The 14,089-nt window shown below is 36.7% G+C and overlaps 1 protein-coding gene across 1 annotated transcript in view; it reads left to right on the forward strand.

Annotated features, from left to right (window-relative positions):
- Window positions 1-324: 324 nt before the first annotated feature.
- The window catches only part of LOC145979614 (PCNA-interacting partner-like), a 119,969-nt gene continuing 106,204 nt past the window's right edge, over window positions 325-14,089 (forward strand). The window contains exon 1 of the mRNA XM_083112580.1: window positions 325-386. The gene's annotated coding sequence lies outside the window, so the exon portion shown is untranslated. The remainder of the gene's footprint in view (window positions 387-14,089) is intronic.

The raw sequence follows: 14,089 nt of genomic DNA on the forward strand, positions 1-14,089 counted from the left end.
AATAAATATTGTGATTTGAAAATAATTAGAGTTGTGAGATTGATTAATCTATCTCTGCTAGACTAGCTACTCCTCAGTGCACGTCACTGAGTAGAGTGAAGTGTAATATTGCGATATCTTTACTACTACTACGACTTTGATTCTATGCTACTCCTACTCAGATCCTTGATCAAGACTGCCACATACCAGGCGGCGAGGGTCATAAAGAAGAAGAAGAAGCCTTTTATTTATAATCCGTGATCAAGGGTTTGGCAACATTGTTAGGGAGGTTATTTAAAATTTTTGAAGTGAGGATTCCATATTTATGTCCATCTCTATGTTTATGATAATGTCATTTTCCCCATTGATACCGTAATTTTATAATCGTTGGAGAGAAATTTAGACAGGTAAATATTTTAACTTAGATACTTTTGTACACATATTTGTGCCCTGAAAACCTATTTTACAACGTACGTTGTACAGCTGTTATTTACTATGGTTTGTGTATTTGATCAATGGCCTGTGAAAGCAATATGAAGAGAACAGAAAAAGGATAACGATCAGATAAGCCGGAAACACATTTCTTGAAATTTACAGGAGAGGTAACATTATCGTATGGGTAAAACGGATTCCTTCCAATTTCCTTCAAATTTACAGGAGAAAGTACTTACGGAAATCATTTTCTTGAGCGTTTTGGAAGTTCCTGACATAATACAAACAGGAAAATCAAATATTTGTGTAAAAAGTATAAGAATGTAGAAATGTTAGATATAAGTAGGTTAGGGAATGATAAGCACACAAACCATGGTTTGCATTTAAATTGGTCAGGTAAGCAGGGGGTATGTGATCAATTATGTACGATAATTAAAAATCATAGTGCAAATCAAAGTAAAAGCACCAAACCTATCGAGTTGAAATGGCAAGAAACGGAACCAAAACAGGGAAACTTTCTGCCCCACCCGGCCTCATAAGCAAAGACAGGCCCTCACTGAGTCGGGTGGTGGACAATCCAATTCATAATTATGATGAGAGATTAATCCACGAAAATATTCAAACACAATTATTACGGCAAGCCAAGTTTGGGATACCACCTTGTAATGGAAATGATATCTTACTACTGCATCTGAACATTAGATCCATTAGAAATAAATTAGATGAACTAGAAATATTAATGGGGGGAATAAATAACTGTATTTTAAGCATAAATGAACACTGGCTACGGGATGAAGAATTGCAAATATATGTACCTCCAGGTTTCAGGTTAATTACTGGCTATTGCAGATCAAATATGAATCATGGTGGTGTATCACTATATATCAGCGACAACCTAGATACCAGCTTTTCAATCTTAGATGTTAGTCAGTTTTGCATAGAATGGTGTTTTGAAGTGGCTGCTATGACACTGCCAAATTTAAGAACAATTGTTATCTCAGTATACAGAGCACCTGAAAGTAATGTAGAATTTTTTATTGAGTGTGTGCAAAATATTATTTCCTACCTAGACAAAAACTTTAACAAACATAAAATAATTATTCTTGGAGACGTCAATTTTGACATTCGAAACCGTACTGCTAAGCAAATACATCTTCTAAATATTTTAAAATCCTTCAACTATTACTGTGCAAACAATAGGCCAACAAGACTAGACTCTTGTCTAGATAACATTTTAACAAACCTAGATAAATACTGCTATGAGATAGGGATATTCAATACATTTTATTTAACGGACCACAAAGGCTTATGGTTAAAATTGAACAATAATATACCTCTGAATACTATACATAATCAAATTAAATCAGTTAGGCTAATATACTAAGAAACAAATTAAAAGACATTGATTGGATTCATTTAATTTTCTCAAGTGCAAATGTCGATGCATTATTTGAGAAATTTATCAGTACCATCTCCGATATATATAACGACTGCTGTCCTAGAGTCCAAAAAAAGGAGAAACCAATTAAAGCTAAACGCGAACAAAGGCACTTAGGTCAATGGTATAATCCACACTTGAGTAAATTAAAAATCTTGCTTATGATGTATTATAATGGATTTAAAAATGGTAATGAAGATAAGACCAGAGATCGCAAATTAAGAAATATTTACAGATCAGAAATTAGAAAAGCTAAATGCACAGCAAATGATAAATTTATTAATAACTCCAATAATAAATGTAAAGCAGCTTGGAATGTCATTAAGGCAGAATTAGGCAGAGGGAAACCCAGAAGAAAAGAAAATGTTCCGATTACTCCAAGCGAATTTAATGATTTGTTTGTCAGGGTAGGTAACAAATTGGATACAAACCACAATTCTATGAATCAATTTGATTATGAATATCATAATCTCATGTCACAAGACATCGGTAACATTTTAACTGACTTCCGGTGGCATGAGACCCAACCTGCTGATATTTTAAAAGCAGCACAAAAACTAAATAATTCAAAATCTGAAGACTTTTATGGAATGTCGAACTTTGTTTTAAAAAGAATCATTGATATTCTACAGTACCCACTTTGCATTCTCATAAACTGGATGATGTATTGTGGGCACTTTCCTTCCTGCCTCAAGCTCTCAGTCGTCATACCCGTGTATAAAAAAGGTGATAAGTCGAGCCCCGACAATTACCGTCCTATATCACTTGTTCCCATTGTCTCCAAAATTATAGAACACTGTTTATATAATCAACTCGATAGCTATTTCACAAATAATAATTTATATACAAGTGCACAATATGGTTTCAGAGCCCATCTATCCACTGTGAAAGCGAATGAAACCATTGTTTCCACAGTGTTAGATGCATTTGAATCCAAACTTTCTGTAAGTGCAACACTTATTGATCTGAGTAAAGCCTTTGACTCTGTTTCCCATCAAATATTATTAAAAAAATTACACTTCTATGGCATCAAAGAAACTGAACTTGCTCTAATAAAATCCTACTTGTCAAATGTCACTGTAGACAACATAAAATCAGAATTCTTAAATATAAAGAATGGAGTTCCACAAGGTTCTGTCCTCGGTCCATTGTTGTTCAATATTTATATTAATGACTTACCTAATATTATTCCTCATAAGACTGTTTTATATGCAGATGATACCACATTCCTTACAGTGGGCAGTGACAAATTTACAGTTGAGAAGCTTGATAAGGAAATAGAGGAAAGGTCCACATTTTGGTTTGAAACAAATCAACTTACAATTAATGAAAATAAAACAGAGAAAATATTTTTTACATTAGGAAATGGCCATGAATGGACTTCTTTAAAATTTCTTGGTTTACACTTAGACTCCAAATTATCTTGGGAGTCCCAAACAAATCACCTATGTTCCAAACTTGCCAGGGTGATATTTCTACTTAAAAAGCTTAGAACATGCATTAGCAAGGATTTGCTGCTGCAATCATTTTTTCAAATTTTCATAGCCTTCTGACTTATGGAATTCTCTTGTGGGAAGACTCATCTGGTGCTGGGGATGTATTTATCTGGCAGAAAAAAGCTTTACGAAGCATGGCAGGAGTCTTTGATCAGTCTGTTTCCTGTAAAAATCTCTTTAAAGAACTCAAAATAATGACTGTGCCAAGCTTATATATATTTACCTGTCTAGTGTATACAAAATAAAATGTACATAATTATAACGCAAGACACACTGTGCACAGACACAATGCAAGATTCTGTTACAAGCTCGACACACCATCAATCAGATTAAGTAAAACACATAATAGTTATAAGTATTTAGGAATTAAGTTATACAACATGTTACCAGAAGTTGCTCACAGTGTCTCTCTTAAAAAATTTAAAAGTGTACTTCAACTCTGGTTAAAAGATAAGGTCTTCTACAATCTAGAAGAATTCGAAATCCATCCCAAAAATGATTTAATATTCTAGAATGTATTGTATTGCTTATTTCCTGTCTCATGTATTATTGTTATGTATATTGCCACTGCCATATTTATATTATTTCATCATCACTAATATTATAATTGTCTTATGTCTGCGTACTCTTACTTTATATACGCATATACTCTTATATTAGTATCTATAACATATTGTAGTTCCATGTAATCCCTCTCTATATACGTAATTATATATTTACATATATACAATAACAAATATGTAACCAATAACTGACGACATCTATTGCATTGTACAATGTCTAACGATGAATAAATGTATTGTATTGTATTGTATTGAGAGCACAATCCGCTCTCGTATTGTCCGTATATGCTAAATTGAACGAAAGGAGTGCTAATGGAACCTAACCTAACAGGCCTAAGCTAACCTAGTAGGCATACCGGTACTATTATCGTATGAGGGAAACACCTACGAATCATATATTTCGGACTTCTTTACATTGCTAACGTGTTATTTTCGAATGTGGAACATTTCCTGAAGTGAAATAATGCATATCAATGTCTATTTCTTAGATTTACAAGTACTTACTGTTACTTGTTGTTTCGAATCTGTAACACATTATGGCCGTGATAGCGTACTGGTTTAGGGGGCGTTCTGAGTGTGTTTTGTCGATTTATGCAGTGTTGCAACCTCGTTCACCGGAAAATATCTACTTTCGTGCCCGGATTTGAAATGCTAATACGTCGCAAACCATTAGCCCCACAAACCATTGACGTTAGCCACAAAAAACATTCATGTTAGCCCCAAAAATCATTCACGTTAGCCCCAAAAACCATTCACGTTAGCCCCAAAAACAATTTTCCGTATGTTTAGGTTAGGTTAGGCAAGCATAGTTAAAAAAAAAAATTAAAAATACTCAACACGTCATGTTCTAGTGAAAACACGGCAAGGCTGAAACACTGGCTACGGGGTTGCAAGATCTTAACACATGGAACATTGCACTCTCATGCAGAAAGCAAATGGCGGGAGCAGAAACAGCGTGTCGGACAGAGATTTTCGCACAAAACAACACGCATTCACATTAAAATGGATTAAATCTACATTCAGGAACTTCCACAATGCTAAAGAAAATGATTTCCGTAAGTACTTTCTCCTGTAAATTTGAAGGAATCAGTTTCCCTCATACGATAATGTTACCGGCATACCTCGTCCCCGTGATGGTTCGTGCGGCTATCGTGAATTTTTGGGCTAATGTCAATGGTTTTTAGGGCTGCCCGTGGATGGTTTGTGGGAAATAAGGAACAACAGTAAGTACTCGTTAAGGTAAGAAATAGACATTATTTTCGTTAGAAATTCATTATTTCACCTAAGGAAATGTTCCGCAATGAATGGTGCAACTTATTTGGCCTGTAAGTAAGGTATTTTTTGTCATTCATGCATCTCCGTTGCACGATAGCTCGTGCCACCATTCCCGTCGACTGCGTGAATCAAATGTTCTGTGTGTTCAATTAGTGTCTCCTCGATGGCGCAGTGGTAGCGTCGTCGCCTTGCAATCAAGGGGTCCCAGGTTCGATACCCGGTGGAGGTACATAGTGGTTCGGATCCCACTTTAAAGTGTAGGTCCAGTCCCGATTAGCCTTACTGTGCATAAAGTGGACTTAAAACACCAAATCAACAACAACCGTGTGCAGTGATCAGAACGCTACATTTTAAAAGTAGCTTCGCTACAGCTACAGCTGCTCTTCCAAAATGTAGCTTCGCTACAGCTACAACTACATTTACCAAAATGTAGCTCGCTACGCTACTCATGTGTGCTACTCGCTACTTCGCTAATTTTGCGCTACTTCTGCATAAAAAAAATTAAAAACAACCTTATGGATGGGTATTAAAAATCTCCTACTACTGCTAATAAATTCTGTTATTTATTAATATGATTCCCATCATTCAATAATTTTGAAAGCATTGTCACTTTAGTTACTTATTTTTACTATAGTTTTTGAGAATACCATACCTATGCAAGTGGCATATCAATTCAAATTTGATATATGAATATTGCAATTAGGGTGTTATCCAAATTAATGATTACAACTATACACAAATAAAATTTGGTAGGATTACGTATTCATGTTCACATCAACATATTTTTCTTCAGAATAAATATTTCATTTTTTGTAGACTGATAGGAAGGCAGCATTTTGAATGAAAAGTACCTGGAGCCCTTTGATTACAAAAGGGCCCCAGGTTCGATACCCAGCGGAGGCACATAGTGGTTCAGATCCAGTCTCGATCAGCTTATCTATGCATAAAATGGACTCAAAACAAAAACTAGGAAACACGCCAAGTTGGGAGGATGGGATCGTCCTGCTCCTCCATTCCCCACACTGCTCATCATTCAACATTCTTCCTCGTACTTACAATTAGCGGAAAGTGGCAGAAAGCGACTAATAATAATAATAATAATATTTTATTGTCATTAAGCTTGTACAGCAATAGACAACGTCAAGAACAAATACATGTGAAATATGTTATAAAATATTTAAATAATATAAAATTATAACCCGTTTTATGTTTAAGTTGCACTAAAATACAATATTTTTAATTTCAAGAAATTCTGGAGTTGAGTACAATGGTGTAGCAACTAACCAGGCATACAGTTTATTTTTAAATACATTCATAGGCATATTTGCCACATCAAGAGGTAGCTTATTAAATACTCTTAATCCTAGAGCTTCATAACTATTCAGGGATTTTGAGAGTCTATGATAGGGTATATTTATACGCCTGCTATTTCTTGTAGTATAGGAATGTACATCTTGTCTACTTTGTAGCTGTGGCAAATTTTTCTTTACATACAACAGCACAGTGTAAATATATAGATTTATCACAGTCATAAATTTTAACTTAATGAACAGTGGCTTACAATGAACTAATTTGTGTGAGTTGGTAATTATTCTCACGGCTTTTTTCTGCAGTATTAAAATTTCTTGTACATAACTGCAGTTCCCCCAAAGTAAAATTCCATATGAAATAATGCTTTGAACGAAGGCGAAGTAAGCTGATCTTACGTAATCTTCAGGTACATGACTATTTAGGTTCCTTAACAAATATATAACCCTAGAGAGCTTGGCAGTTATGTATTTAATATGTGGTTCCCATGATAATTTATTATCAATGACAATACCTAGAAATTTCACATTGTCTGAGCTATTATCGATTGGGATGTCTCTAAGACTGAAAAACATATGCTGGGTTTTACTTTCATTAATCAAAAAACCATTAGCTCTGAACCATAAAGAAGATTGATACAGGGTATTATCAGTTATGCCTTTAAGAGTGTTAAAGTCAGAACTGGCATTAAAGAAGGTAGTATCATCTGCATATAGTATTGTGTGAGCAGTGACGCAAAAGGGTAAATCATTCATCATGAGAGCAAACAATAAAGGTCCAAGAACCGAACCTTGAGGTACACCGCATTTGACCTCTCTCCATTCCTATGCAGACAATTTGTTTACGGTTCTGGAGGTATGAATGAAATAGTTTAAGATCTGTACCACCAATGCCATAGTATTTAATCTTTTTTAAAAGTGAAGTGTGTTCTACACAATCAAAAGCCCTGCTCAGGTCACAGAAAGAGGCCTGAGCAAAGTCCTTAGTTTCAAAAGCCTTAAGTACATTTTTGACTAGAGAGTCCATGGCATCAATTGTTGACTTACCCTTCCTGAAACCAAACTGTGATTTGCAAATTAAGTTATTATGGTCCAAGTAATGGCATAATTGAGAATGCATAATTGATTCTAAAACTTTTGAAAACACTGGAGTCAGTGAGATGGGACGGTAGCTGGCTAAACAATTTTTCTCACCTTTTTTATAAATTGGTACAACCCTTGATAATTTCAATACATTTGGAAAAGTTCCTTCCCTAAGACATATATTTATACAAAAGGTCAGTGGAAGAATTATAGAATCTATGATTTTTTTCACAAGATTACTGGATAAATCATAGATATCTACACTATCTGATGGTTTCAGCTTTTTCACAACATCTACTATTATCTCTGGAGTTATTTCAGAAAAAACAAATTTTATTTCAGAATGTCTTACGCTATACTGTTCAAGTAAGTCTGAAACTGTTTCAGAGGGTCGTACAATGTTGTTACGAATTTCCTCAACAGAATTAATACAAAACTTATTAGTCATTAGGGGAGATTTCTATAACATCTCTTTTGTTGTATTTGGCAATCGAGTTAATTAATTTCCAGGCAGTCTTGCATTTATTCCTGGATGCCTCAATATAAGTTAGATTATACAATTTCTTTGATTCATTTATAGCCCATTTGTATTCTTTCCTTGCCCTCAGGTAGATTGATTTAGCCAGATCTGTCTTATCCCTCTTAAATAAATCTAAGTATAATAAAACCCTGCATTTCATACTGGCTAACTTAGGAGTGTACCAATCAGCATTCTTTTTTTGTATTTTCTTCTTATTAACTTTGAGACTAACTTTACACTTTTTCTGGGGAATACTCCTATCATAAATATCTAAAAATACCATTAGAAACTTTTCAAATGTTACATCAGCCAATGTGTGTTCTGTATCCAAGGACTGAGGTTTACTTAACAGATCTAGCCAGTTTATATTACAGAGCAAATTCCTGAAGTTTAATATTTTATCATCCGTTATTGATCTTGAGATCACTATTTTAGATTCCTTACAGTTACAATCACAGTTTTTTAAGTTATGTATTTTTAGCCAAGGAGAATCATGATCTGAGTATGCAAATACAGTTACATCACATGTTATACGAGATGTTTTTATGTTTGTAAATATATTGTCCAGGCATGCCGAACCCCTGGTGGGTTTATTATTCATATAGTTAAAGTTAAACTGCCTAAGCAGATTTTTAAATCCAGTCACACTTTGTTTATCTTGTGTTACATCAAAATGAGAGTTTAGATCACCACCAATTACGATACTAAAGTGTTTCCATTGAGACTTACTGAAAAAATATAACATTTCCTCAAGTTTTTCAAGAAAAACAGTAGGATCCCCATTTGGTGATCTATAAAGCACAACTATTACAATTTTGAGGTCTCTAATAAATAAACCTGTGGCTTCAAAGTTTAATTCACTACAGAGGAATTCAAGATCTAACTTATGACTAGCATGTACAAATGCATTTTTTACATATATAGACACTCCTCCATGTTGAATTTGTTCCCTACTATAACTGTTAACCAGATAGAAGTCATCTAGTATTTTGAAGGAAATTTCACTTTTATGGCACCAATGTTCACTTAAACAAACAGCATCAAAATTATTTTCATTAGCAAAATCATTAATAATTTCATGTTTTTTGCCGAATCCCTGTATATTGAGATAACCTATCTTTAAATCCAATGGAGTGTGGGACTTAGAACAACATGCTCTAACTTCCCCATGAGAATTCTCAAAACTAAAATTAACACTTGATCGTTCAGAGTATGAAGAAGTAGCACATTCGGGTTTACTGGTGATATTGTTAGGCACACTGAAGTAAGATTGGTTTGTAGATATAGTTATAGACCAAGTTTCACTAGTATTACACTTGGCCACTATTACAGGTTTCCCTGCTCCATACGATCAGTTACAGCAATATTCATATGTTGTCTAACAATTAGCCTATCCTGAATAACCCTGTGTATAATTTTACACAATTCCAGTTTTCCATTTGCATTCAAATGTTGGCCATGTCTGGTATGCATTTCTCTAGCAAGTATGGAACTATCAATAACCGTTACATTTTCAAAATTTTTACATACATTACTGTACATACTATTAGCTTTCTCTACTTCTTTATTGACAATAGACCAGCTTCTGAGATCATGGCGGTGTGGAACATTTACTACAATCACATTTGTGTGAGTCAGCCTCCCTAAGGTCTTTCGCAGTGTAGTTACAGCATCAAATGTTTGATCTTTGCTTACATCATTTGCACCACCAATTAATACAGCAAAGTCATCAGAAGATAATTCTAAATATTCTTTGTTCCCTACCACCTGTTCAAAAGTTGCACCTGGTTTCACAACACTTTCAATTTTTAGGTTTTCAGCACATTTTGAAGTTCTTAGCATTGAAGATAAACCACGCCCATGGCTATCAGAGTATATCTCGATCCTACCCATTCTTTTATTCTTATTTCTTTGTATCTTAGGTTGAACGTCACCTATTTCAACTTTCCCAGTGAGCCCTAGTTCACCAACCTGACCTCCACGTGTATCCTCCTCTCTGCCCAAGACTGCATATCTATTCTCACTAACAACATCATCATCCATTACTTTATTCCTCTTCTGGCTCATAGAGTGTATTCTCTTCCCATGTGAAACAATTTGCCACACATTTTCATCAAGTTCAGCCGTCGACACAACTTCACCACAAGAGAATCCCTTGCCGAACTGCAGGTCACACGCCTCCAGGTCTTTTTTTAACCGTGCATTCTCACCCTGCAATGTTTCAATATCTTGCCTTAACACCGATATTATTTCCTGAAGAGTGTCTTGTTCCCCCTTACCACCACCACTCTGTGCACTCGCCACACGTGTAACGGCCATATTGGACTGTAGATCTACACACGTTGGACACATCCATTCAGTTCCCTCACTTGGCAACTCGTTGTCACTTATTCCTACGCATCTAAAATGATTCCACAAATCGCATAAGATACCATTTCGAACAGTTCTTCTACATTTCACACACTTAATATCCGTGATCACACGATTCTTTGAAGGAGCTACAAAGGATCCAACCAACCCAACTGGTGCCATTTTTTTTTTTTTTTAAGAGAATAATTAAATAAACCATTCATACTCATTGTGATGATTGGGAGAAGTTGAAGAATAGATGAGAAGGTAAACAGAAGAGGACAAATGGGTAGTGGACTATATCAAAGCGTTCGAAGATTAATATGGAACAGGGGTGTACCTATGAAATGCAAGAAGGTAATATATAACACATGCTATGTGCCAGTAATTACTGGATCAGAGACTTGGACAATGTCATAGAGAAACAAAAAGAAGATGCGGGCAGTGGAGATGAAATTTTTAAGGAGTCTTTTGAGGAAGGGATAGAATAAGGAATGAGGAGATCCGACAGGCAGTGGTGGTGGTGAAGCTTCAGGACAGACTAGATTAGGCACAGATGAGATGGTTCGGACACATGAAGAGGATGGATGCAGAAAGACTACCAGTAAGAGCTTACAATGCACAAGGAGTGGGAATAAGGCCAAGGGGGAAACCAAGATGTTGGTGAAAAAAGCAGAGAGTGTTAGGAGAAGAGGACAAGATTGGAACACAGTAGAAAGAGAGGAGTGGTGGAAGACCAGGAAAAAATGAAGAGGCTTGACTTCTATGCCGACCCAGCCAGAGGCAGGAAACGGCGAAGGATGATGATGATGTGAATGTCATGATTAGCAAAAGTTACAGGAAAATAGGAAAAATACATAAATTTGAAAACAATGTATATTAACTAAAGAAAATTCTCGTTTCTGCATACTTTTTGCAATATGATAAAATATATTTAGGAAACTGTCGTGTAAACCTGAGTGTTCTAAACGTATTGTAATTTTAAAATTTGTGAACAAAAATTATCGTGAAAATAATTGTAATTCCAGAAACTGTATATCATTCTTGTAACAATAATTTCTTGCTAATTTCGCTACAACTACAGGAATTTTGTAGCTTTAGTTAGTATACCAAAAATTAACGAAATTGAAGACATTCTCTGTATTCTTAATTCTTAACAAAAAAGCCACATAAGCTGGTCCTAGCATATGGTGAAAATAGGCCCTACATGCTACTCTCACCACCTCGTGAAAATAGCCCTGAATGCTTTGGTAACATTATAGTATAGGTGAGACGGATTTCAAAATGTAGCGTCGCTACAGCTACAGCTACAAATTTTGTAGCTAGCTACAGTAGCGACGCTACAAGTAGCTCGCTACTTCTGACCACTGACCGTGTGTTCAATTACGTAACCTCCTGTCAGTGCAGCAACCACGCGGTAGTTTTACAAGATGACGTGTGAGCGGGATTTTTTTTCCCAATTTAATTTTCTATGTTTGCCTAACCTAACCTTCCGTGAATGGTTTGTGGATTAATAACAATCATTTTTTGGTTAATAAGTGTTAGTGTAACAACCCCGCGGTAGTTTTACAAGATGACGTGTGAGCGGGAGTTTTTTTTTTCAATTCAATTTTCTATGTTTGCCTAACCTAATCTTCCGTGAATGGTTTGTGGATCAATTTTTGCTTAAAAAACTTTTGTGAATAGTTTGTGCGGCATTTATCAGTTCATAAGTTTGGAAACACTGCACATCAGCTAACGATACTGCATATCAGCTGACGATAGACAACGTGAGTCAAGATTTGCCCGCCGAATTAACAACGACCAATAAATAATTATGTTAAAAATAATGCTTTTTTCATGGGGAAAAAAGTGATCCAAAGATGAAAAATGTTCCGCTATGCATATGAGGTAAGTAGAAATGAATTTTATTTCAAAATAAACGAGTTAAATGTGTCTCCGGCTTATCTAACTGGTATCATGCAAGGTATTTCTAACTAAGATAATGTATATTTCTTACATTTACGAGTACTTACTGTTACTTGTTATTTCGATTCTGTAACACATTATGGCGGGCGATAGCGTACTGGTTCAGGGTGCGTTGTGCGAGTGTTTTGTCGATTTATGCAGTGTTGCATCCTCGTTCACCGGAAAATACCTACTTTCGTGCCCACATTTGAAATTATGCTAATACGTTGAAAACCATTGACCCATTGACGTTAGCCTCACAAACCATTGACGTTAGCCTCAAACCATTCATGTTAGCCCCAAAAACCATTTTCCGTAAGGTTAGGTTAGGCAAGCATAGTTAAAAAAAAAAAATACTAGACACGTCATGTTCTAGTGAAAACATGGCAAGTTTGAAACACTGACTATGGGGTTACGTCATCTTAACACACAGAGCATTGTGCTCTCGTGCAGAAAGCAAATGGCGGCAGCAGAAACATCATGTCTGACAGAGATTTTCGCAGAAAACATGTATTCGCATTAAAATGGATCAAAACTACACTGGTCAAAACAATTAGGGAAGCAAGCAAGAAATCCCAAAACCAAAGTTGGAAAGTCAAAAGTAGCAATGTATGTTGATGAAGTGAGTGTGTCCTCAACCAGTACAATTCATCTGTGATGAATCATGAGCATGCAGAGCTCTCTAGTGACACCATAAGGCACGTGGCAGAATTTGTGATATGAGGAGCAATCATGAGGTCACTTGGGAACACTGGTTGTTTGGTGCTGGCAGACCGTAAGTGCAGGTGGGATTCAGTTGAGTAGTGTTGAATAGGAACGATGGCAGAACAACACGATTTAGGGGAATCTAGCGCATGGAGAGCCATTGGGAGGATGGAAGCAGGGCAAACACAACGTGAGGTGGCTGCAGCCCTTGGTGTGTCACGCAGTGTCATTTCCAGGTTGTGGACACGATTTCAACAGACAGGTACAGTACGAAGGAGGCCTGGGCAAGGTCGCCCATGGTCAACAACAATTAGGGAAAACCGGTACTTAGCATTGTCGGCTCGCAGGAATAGGCAGCAAACTGCAACTGACTTGCAACGCGGGCTTGTTTTGGCAACAGGACGAAGAGTCTCGGGCCATACTGTACGAAATCGCCTGCGGGAAAGGGGTCTTTATGCAAGAAGACCAATGGTGTGTGTCCCTCTGAATGCCCAACACCGTAGGGCCTGCGACAGTGGGCTGTGGAACATCGTGAGTGGGGACATTGGAGAGTGGAGTTCAGTTCTCTTCTCGGATGAGTCGCGTTTCAGTCTCCAGTCAGATAATCGACGCATTCTCATCTGGAGGGAACGTGGGACTCGCAATTATCCCACACATGTGCGCGAAGTGTCTCAGTATGGTGGCGGTGGCTTAATAGTATGGGCAGGGATCAGTGTTGGTCGACGTACCCCCCTGCACATTATCCGGAACGGTACTTTGACAGCCTTACGGTACCGGGATGAGATCCTCAGGCCTCATGTTGTCCCAATGGCTGCAGATATCGGTGATCGTTTCATTTTTGTGGACGATAATGCCCGCCTTCACCGAGCACATCTGGTTGACGCCATGCTACGGGATGAGGGTATTGAACGAATGGTATGGCCAGGGTCGTCCCCAGACTTGAATCCCATTAAACATGTGTGGGCCACACTCGGAAGATGCATTGCTGCTCGGCC

The sequence above is a fragment of the Lepisma saccharinum genome, chromosome 1 (genome assembly GCF_977018435.1).
Source record: "Lepisma saccharinum chromosome 1, izLepSacc3.1, whole genome shotgun sequence".
In the NCBI taxonomy this organism is placed as follows: domain Eukaryota; kingdom Metazoa; phylum Arthropoda; class Insecta; order Zygentoma; family Lepismatidae; genus Lepisma; species Lepisma saccharinum.